Raw genomic sequence first — 7,795 nt, forward strand, 5'->3', positions numbered from 1 at the left:
CGCGAGGGGGAGGGCTGAGCGCCGCGCCGGGCCTCGGGCCTTGTAGGCCGCTGTCAGCGTGACTCGGCCGGGCCGGGCCGGCCCTCCCGCGCGCTCAAGATGTCGGCGCAGGCCCAGATGCGCGCCATGCTGGACCAGCTCATGGGCACGTCCCGGGACGGTAAGTGCCCCCCGGCCGGGGCGGGGGAGGGAAGGAGGGGGTGGAGGGTGGGAGAGCAGCAGAAACTGATCAAGGACAGCCTCAAGAACACATTCCACATTTACAGTTTAAATGTTTATTCTTTCTGCACTGTGCCTTTGGTCTAGTACTTAAGAGACTTTCAGAAAGGCTCCCCATACACAGAGCATTCAGATATTTACCTTTTCCTTCCTATGAAAAGCAGTTTCATACATTTGCATTTCTTTTTAATTTATGCTGTTTCAGAAGGAAAGATTTATCAAAAAGAAAAGGTGTCAGACACTATGTCCTAATCATGGCTGAATTTTGTGTCCCTCTTGACAGCCTCAGAAGAAAATGATCTTATTTCTTCATTAATTTTGTGAGCTCCAATGACCATAAATAGTGCAAACCTGTTGGCAAAGACAGAAGATGCATTCTGCTGCTGACCTATAGATGAATCATCTTGAGTAGGTGATGACCTGAGGTCTACAGGGGAGGGCAGAATAAAAATCTATGGATCCACTATATACCTGACATCCAGTCTATAGCAAAAGAGGCTTTTGCAGATGCCTTCTAAGAATTAAAACAACACAAGTAGTTGTGTTAAGCTGAGGATTTCAGTGGTATGTCAGATAACCAAGAGGCTACTTCTCTTTGTCAAACTGTACTTAGGTTGATACATTCTTTGTATGGTTAAACAATCAAGTGAATGTAAACAATGTTCATGAGTATTAAAATAAAGGCTTTATGTATTCTGTAAGGAGATAATCTATCTAGGTACCAAGTAGCTGCAGTAATCTAAATTTCAGAAGTATCCTTAAACATTTATAAAGGGGACACTATCACTGATATTTTAGACCTTATTACAAGTTCTATTTTAATAGGTAAATAATTAAATTATCTCAGAATAGCAACTTATTTAACCCTGCCTCTGAAGAATAGCAGAGTATTCAACTACTTGACCTTTAGGACTCATGCTCATTAAAGAAATCAAAGTAATTTACCAGGGCATTACAGGAGGCAACATCTGTTACTATAAGTCATCCCTGTGTTTCCAATTAGAACTTCTCCATTTAAAAAAATTCACGTTTAATAAAATTTATAAGCAGATAATTAATTTTCCCTCAATCAGCAGCAACTTTAGTTTTACTTAAAGTACCTGGCCCAAACCACATTTCTGTAAAAGATTTATTTCCAGATGAATGGAGAACTTTGAAACAGAATCGAAACCATTCAAGGGAAAAAAAAAAAAAAGAAATCAAGGCAGTTTCTACACTCGCACATCTTATACCCCTTATAAGCATAAGACAAATGTATGCCAGAGACACAAATACTAAAGAGATGATGGCAGTAATGTAAATTTTCTAAAGGAAGTTTTCTAGTTTGTATTAAACATGCCAACTACAAAAGTAACATCAATATTCAAGACCAATGCATACTGCTGATTAAGGAACATCCAGAGGTTAAGCTCACAATGTGCACTTGTGCTACACAGCTCACCTTGAACTCCCAAGTCTAACCTATCAGCAAGCCTCCACAATGTTATTCCTGTTCAGTATATTTTAATCACAAACCAGCAGAATGAACACTTATGTATCAACAATGCTTATCATTATAACATAACAATGACTTATTTGATCCAGCATCTACTATTCTGATGTATCCTAATACACTAACAACAATTCCAGTGCACTGATGAAAATTTATAATCCAACTTTATAATCCAACTGTAACCTCTAGTCACAAACTAATGGTGTAATCCACGCAAAGACAACAAGGTGTATTTTCATGCCGTTGACTTCCTGCATTAAGCTACAACAACCAAAACTGGTTAGCTTTCCTCTCAAATTTCTGAAGCATGAGTCCCAACATGCTGGCAAGGGACTCTGAAAGTTTTCTTCATGAAGAGCTACTAACTAGGTGGAATATCAGGTTAAAGACTGCATATCAAATTTCACCAGCAAAGAAAGCCCTGTATAACAAGTATTCAGTATCATTAATTGAGGGTTATGCAGTCACAGGAGATCCTGTTCCTGCTGCACACTGAACTAGCAGCTAATTCTGATATTCTTGTCACTAACACTGGACACAACTTTATTACCATAACACCTTTAGAATAATACATTTCTAAGCAGGATTGCTTTTGGTTTACACTGACTGAATTAACACTTGTGAATGCAGAATATAATGAAAACATTATTTAGATAATGGATTACAACTGGAACAAATACAGGGATTATTTTCTATGAGGTATGAGTATGCCCATTTGCTTCTTCATAAATGCCACTTCAGACAATGTCCCTAATCTAGAGTAGAAAAATTCCTCAAGTCCTTCACTGTTCTTCTCATTTTTAAGGGCTAAAATACTGAAAAGTACTTCTTTGTAATGAAGCCAGAAAATACACACAATTCACTAAACATGATCATCACACTTAAAGCCTTCTGATCATTCCTGATTGACAAACAAAGAATCTTTTCAGGAAGTTTATGCATTGCTACTATTTTCAGATTTCTGAGCTGATATTAATTCAACAATGTGGGTAGGTTTTGCAGGAATTCATGTATACAAGATAGTTTCCTCTGCCTTTATTTTGCTGCTGATCCATATTTGAAAGAGCAGCTCTGAGGAAGCTCTTGGCTTCCTAACCTGCCTCTCAGCCTGAAGCTACTCAAATGGCTAGCAGTCCTCCAGTAATGGACAACTACATATTGAAACTTCAAAAGCACATGCTAGCTTCCACCTCCAAGCATAAATTAGCAAAGCAGAAAACAAAATTCATGTACCCTGAAAATATCAACATCAACCCAGCACTCATCCTCAAGTACACAGAGAACTCTTAATAACCCTATATGGCAACAAAGAAATTTAAAAAATGGTTACAAGTCCTAGATTACACCTATGTTACTATATAAAGCATGCCACCAAACACAGAATGACTAAGAAAAGCACTTCAAAACAAGGAGGACAGAAAAGTCACCCATTAGTAACCACTACTGAAGATAACTGAAGTGGCTAGTGTAAAACAGAAAAACTGATTAAGACACAGATAGATGCAAAAAGGATATTTTAAGTTTCAATGCCAGAAGATGATGATCTAGAACAAGGAAAGTGCTTTACTAGTAACAGCTAAGGAACTGAGTTAAAGACACCAAACATAGCAGTTCAACTCAAAAAAGCCAGCAGATGAAGTGAAAGAGGTGCTGATTGGCACTTCAAACATAAGGGTTCTGTATATCTAAAGGATCCAAATATTTTTCTGCTAGTAACATAGCATAATATTTGTTAGGAAGCTTGGAAATATGTTTTCATTACATGTCTCAGAAGCACACACAATTCTAACTCTCTTAAGAAGAATCTAATTAACTTTGCTTGTTTTTCACATTTCTAGACTATAACCTGATTTTGATGTAGTGGCAGTTATTAAACACCACCAAAACCACCACCACGTTTCTTTGCAACAGTCATCTTAGCAGTTTCAAGAAGTTGCGTTGTTCCAGGCCCATTTGGCCCTGCTCTGTGTCTGCACTACTGTCAGAAGTAATTGGTTCTGCTCCACCTTCTGCTTCTAACCAATTCTTCATACTGACTCTAGCACTCACATGGCAAGGCAGAGCAGGTAACTGACCTGGCAGAAAATGAACCAGCTGAACAAGATAAGCTGATTTAAGATAAAATGGAATCTTTACAATCAGGCCTTTTAAAGAAAACTTGGTAATCTTTGCTCATATCGGCTACATTCCAGAACAAGAAAAATTCCTGGGGTACTAATATCAATTGTTAACCTTTCAATCAATTTGCAAATGACTATCTGTACGGATCACTCCTGTTTTCTACAGGATAGAAATGGCAAAAACAGGGCTTACCTAAACATACTATTATAAAAACGTTTAATCAATTTTACAGTTGAAACCCAGTATTTTAAAAGACAAAAATCATACTTTTCTATCAGGTTACTCCTAAGCTCCTTCTGAGCAATGGTTCCCACAGCTCTGGTCATCAACAATAAATACAACTTGAACTAACCTTTTAACTATTCATATGTGTAATAAAAACTCCTTTAGTTTAACTGCTGACATTAAAAAAACAGTATGAGGAAAACATTCATATGTGAGTACATAAGATTATTACCTGGTCTTTAGCACTCCTTATTTCTCAGTATTTGGGAAACCCACATTATGTATGCAGTAGTTTATATTTAAGCTTCTCTTAAGTATGTCAGGTTAAGTACTTAGCATGGCATACTTCAGAGAAGATTTTTTTTAACCTGCGGTCATGACTATTAAATTAGTCCAGCTTTTTACTAACATAAAAATGTAAGCCATTTAAAAAAAAATATTTTGGTGCAGGCCACATCCAATCCAGTTTTCCATTTATCATCAGAGAAGCATGCAAGAGAAGTTTTAGGTATATTTAACAAATTTAACCCCCCCACACTTGCTATTAAATAATGTGCTTTTTCCAGGTGTATAGGCAGGACTATACCTGCCATTTTCAGAATGATTTCATTGTACTGACATAAACAGTACAACTGATTTTTATATACCCCATCTGAATTCTAATAACTGCAAGTCACTGGAAACTGCTGAAGAGCATCTGCCCAGTCCCTTCTGTTTCACTTTGTTAGGTGTCTGTCACACGGGCAAAGGCAAGCACAGAGCAGCAAGGCACTGGGCCGCCTGAACATCACAGCCTGGCAGGTACCAGGCAGCAGTTCATCACCCGTTGAGTGTATGACTACAAGTGCATCAATCCCACTGCCAAAATTCAGACAAGGAGGAAGCAGGCTGCCAAAACAAGTCACAAAGCTCTCAGTTCTCCCTGCCTGCAGGCATAGGGCCGTCTGGGAAAGGATAGAGCAAGGGATAGGCCAGGAGCCACATACCCACTTCTAGACAGCCACATGTTGGGCAACCCCGTTTGAAATTAGAAGGCACCTTACTAACAGAGCTTATTTTTCATAAATTTTCTTACAGCTCAGTGGCTATTTTCTGAATCAATTCGACCAATACAGAACTGTGCTTTCTAGGTGTTCTCAGTGCTTAACAGCAAATCCATAAAAACATTTAATAACTACACCCTCTGAGCTTCTCCATTCTGGCCCCTGAGACACCAGATATGAGTGTGCACAAAATACAACCTACAGCTCATCTCCGAAACCATGCTTGAGCATCTCATCGCAAAATTTTCAAAGCCATTTTTAGAACACATTTCTGTTCCCTAGAAATAATACTGTAAATTCCAAAAAATTTACAGACTACATATTCAGGCACCACCACTGATTTTGAATTTACCTGTTTGTTCTATTCCTGCTGCTTTTTCTAACATAGGTAAGAATTTTAAACTTGCACATTCTAGGCTCCTCCAAAAAAACCCCCCAACAAACAAAACCCCCCAAACTGTGTAAAGTATAAAATTCTGTAATCAGGAAATTAAAAAGCACTTTGGTAATTCTGAACAACATAAAACACAAACATTACCCAAGAAATATTATTTTTTTTACAAACATTTTAAACTGTTCTGCTGCCAGGCAGAGCAAAACCAAAGGCAATGGGGACAAATGGTGAAATGAGACTTACGATCTACCAAGAAATGAGTAAAATGCCACTTTCTAATGAAAAGCTACTATTTGCATATTACTAGAAATAGAATGATTTGTCACAGGTGATAGGAACATAAAAAAAACAAACGACCCCAATCCCCACTGCTCTCAAGGTTAACAATATTTCAATGACCTTGAGCCTGGCCTTGAATTTAATAAGTACCAGCTCTAGAGAAAAGGATGATTTTTCAATCCCTGTGCACATTTCAATTTAAATAATGCCCCACTGGATTTTAATTAAAAAAAAAACCCACCTAGAATGGTGTTACACTGATACCCTCAGTTCCCCACATAATCCAACAACGGATGCCAGTTTTGCAGCCATTTCTCCTTATTCTTCCCCTTCCCCCTGCCAATCTTGTTTAAATGCCTCCTCTCTAGCCAGTTAGTTTCTAAACAGTTCAGCACATGTGGTTTGGGAATTACAGGGCAGGTGGAAGCGGGGGAAATAATTATCCATAAAATAACTGCTTTTTCACAAAGCTAATGGAAATCTAGTATGAAATGGCTTTTCCTGGTTTAGATCTTAGCCACTTAGCATTTTTAAGCAGCTGTCACAGGTAAATCACACTCTTCTGCCACAACACAATAGAAAAATACTTTTATAAATCGAAACGGCCCCCTGCTGTAAACCTTCCGTGTAGTCTTTGGTAGCTCTGAGGCAGCAATCTAGGTGCCACCACCGGGAAAACCTGAGTTTCACGACCACAATGTTACTTTGCCAAGCACTTCGACACGTGCAGCCACAAAGGAAGTATTCAAAAAAATCTTCCGGGGCAAGACAAAAACACCCTAAGTCAGATCCTGCACAGTGACTACTAACTACGCAGCCTTGCTCTGAAAGAACAGTAATTTTCCAATGAGGTGATCACGTCCCCATTTAAAACAACTGCAAGCATTTAGCAGAAAGCATTCACGATATGCTGGGTGCGTGAAAACTAGTCACATTTACTTAAAATCCTAGATAATACTAAAAAAAGCTGCCAGATCACAATACTGTGTACCAACACATAACTGGTACATACAAGGTACATCCCAGCTCATACATCCTACTCAGTGCATGGCAAAACAGGTAACCATTAATTCATCACTAAGTTTAAAAACACGTAACACATCTGCAAGAGGGAGTACAACACGCAGAACATTTAAATAATCTCTAATTGCTGTCTACCCTCAGGTGCAGTATTCTCTTGTTTATAAATGGAATAGTACACAGCACAACAGGAACTGCTCTTTTCTAGCAGCCCCCAAACTATATGGATTTATGGGCGACTACCAGTTCAAACTTCCATGTTGATCGCCACATACCCTGATAAAAATTCTGAGCAGCTTTACACAGCAATAATCTTCAGTTCACTATGCGACTGCAGAGCGATCTGAAACCTGACAGTACATCTACCATCTCCCTCTCGGGACTACTGCCTCTATATGTTAAGTTTTTAGTTAGCTGTTTGGGGCTTGTATGTTTTTAAAAGAGTTAATCCACTCGGGTTAACTACACTCGCTCTTTCTAAAAGCAACAGCCATACCCACCTGCTGACTGAAATGATGGTTTGGGTCAGACTTTAGACAAAACTGTAATAGCACACAAAAAAATCCCTGCTCTACTGAAGCCGCTGTTGGTTTGGGGGCATTTTTCCGTTTGTTCCCCTCCATGACCTGAATCTTAGCCAACCGCTGCCTCCCTCAGTGGTGATCCGCGCGGGAAGGCTCCGCGGGCGCGCCTTTAGCGGCGTAGTTGCGCTGCGAGCCCTTGAACAGCAGCTGAAACAGCAGCACGGCCTCCCGCCACCAGCACAACGGCTGGCGCTGGCAGCTCCGCGGGGGGAGGCGGAGCCCGGCTCCTCCGAGCCCCGGAGGCGGCAGCGCCGAAAGCCCCCACCCTGCCGCTGCCCTACAGCCTCGGCAGGCCCAACCCCGCGCAAAGAGCGGGCCCCAGGCCTGCCAATCACGGTGAACGGCTGGCCGGCCTGCCCGGTACCGACGTGACCTCAGGGGCTTCGGCGGCTCCACCCCCTCCTACCCTCCCCCGCCC

The sequence above is a fragment of the Athene cunicularia genome (genome assembly GCF_003259725.1).
Source record: "Athene cunicularia isolate RWA chromosome 1 unlocalized genomic scaffold, athCun1 chr1_part2, whole genome shotgun sequence".
Classification (NCBI taxonomy): domain Eukaryota; kingdom Metazoa; phylum Chordata; class Aves; order Strigiformes; family Strigidae; genus Athene; species Athene cunicularia.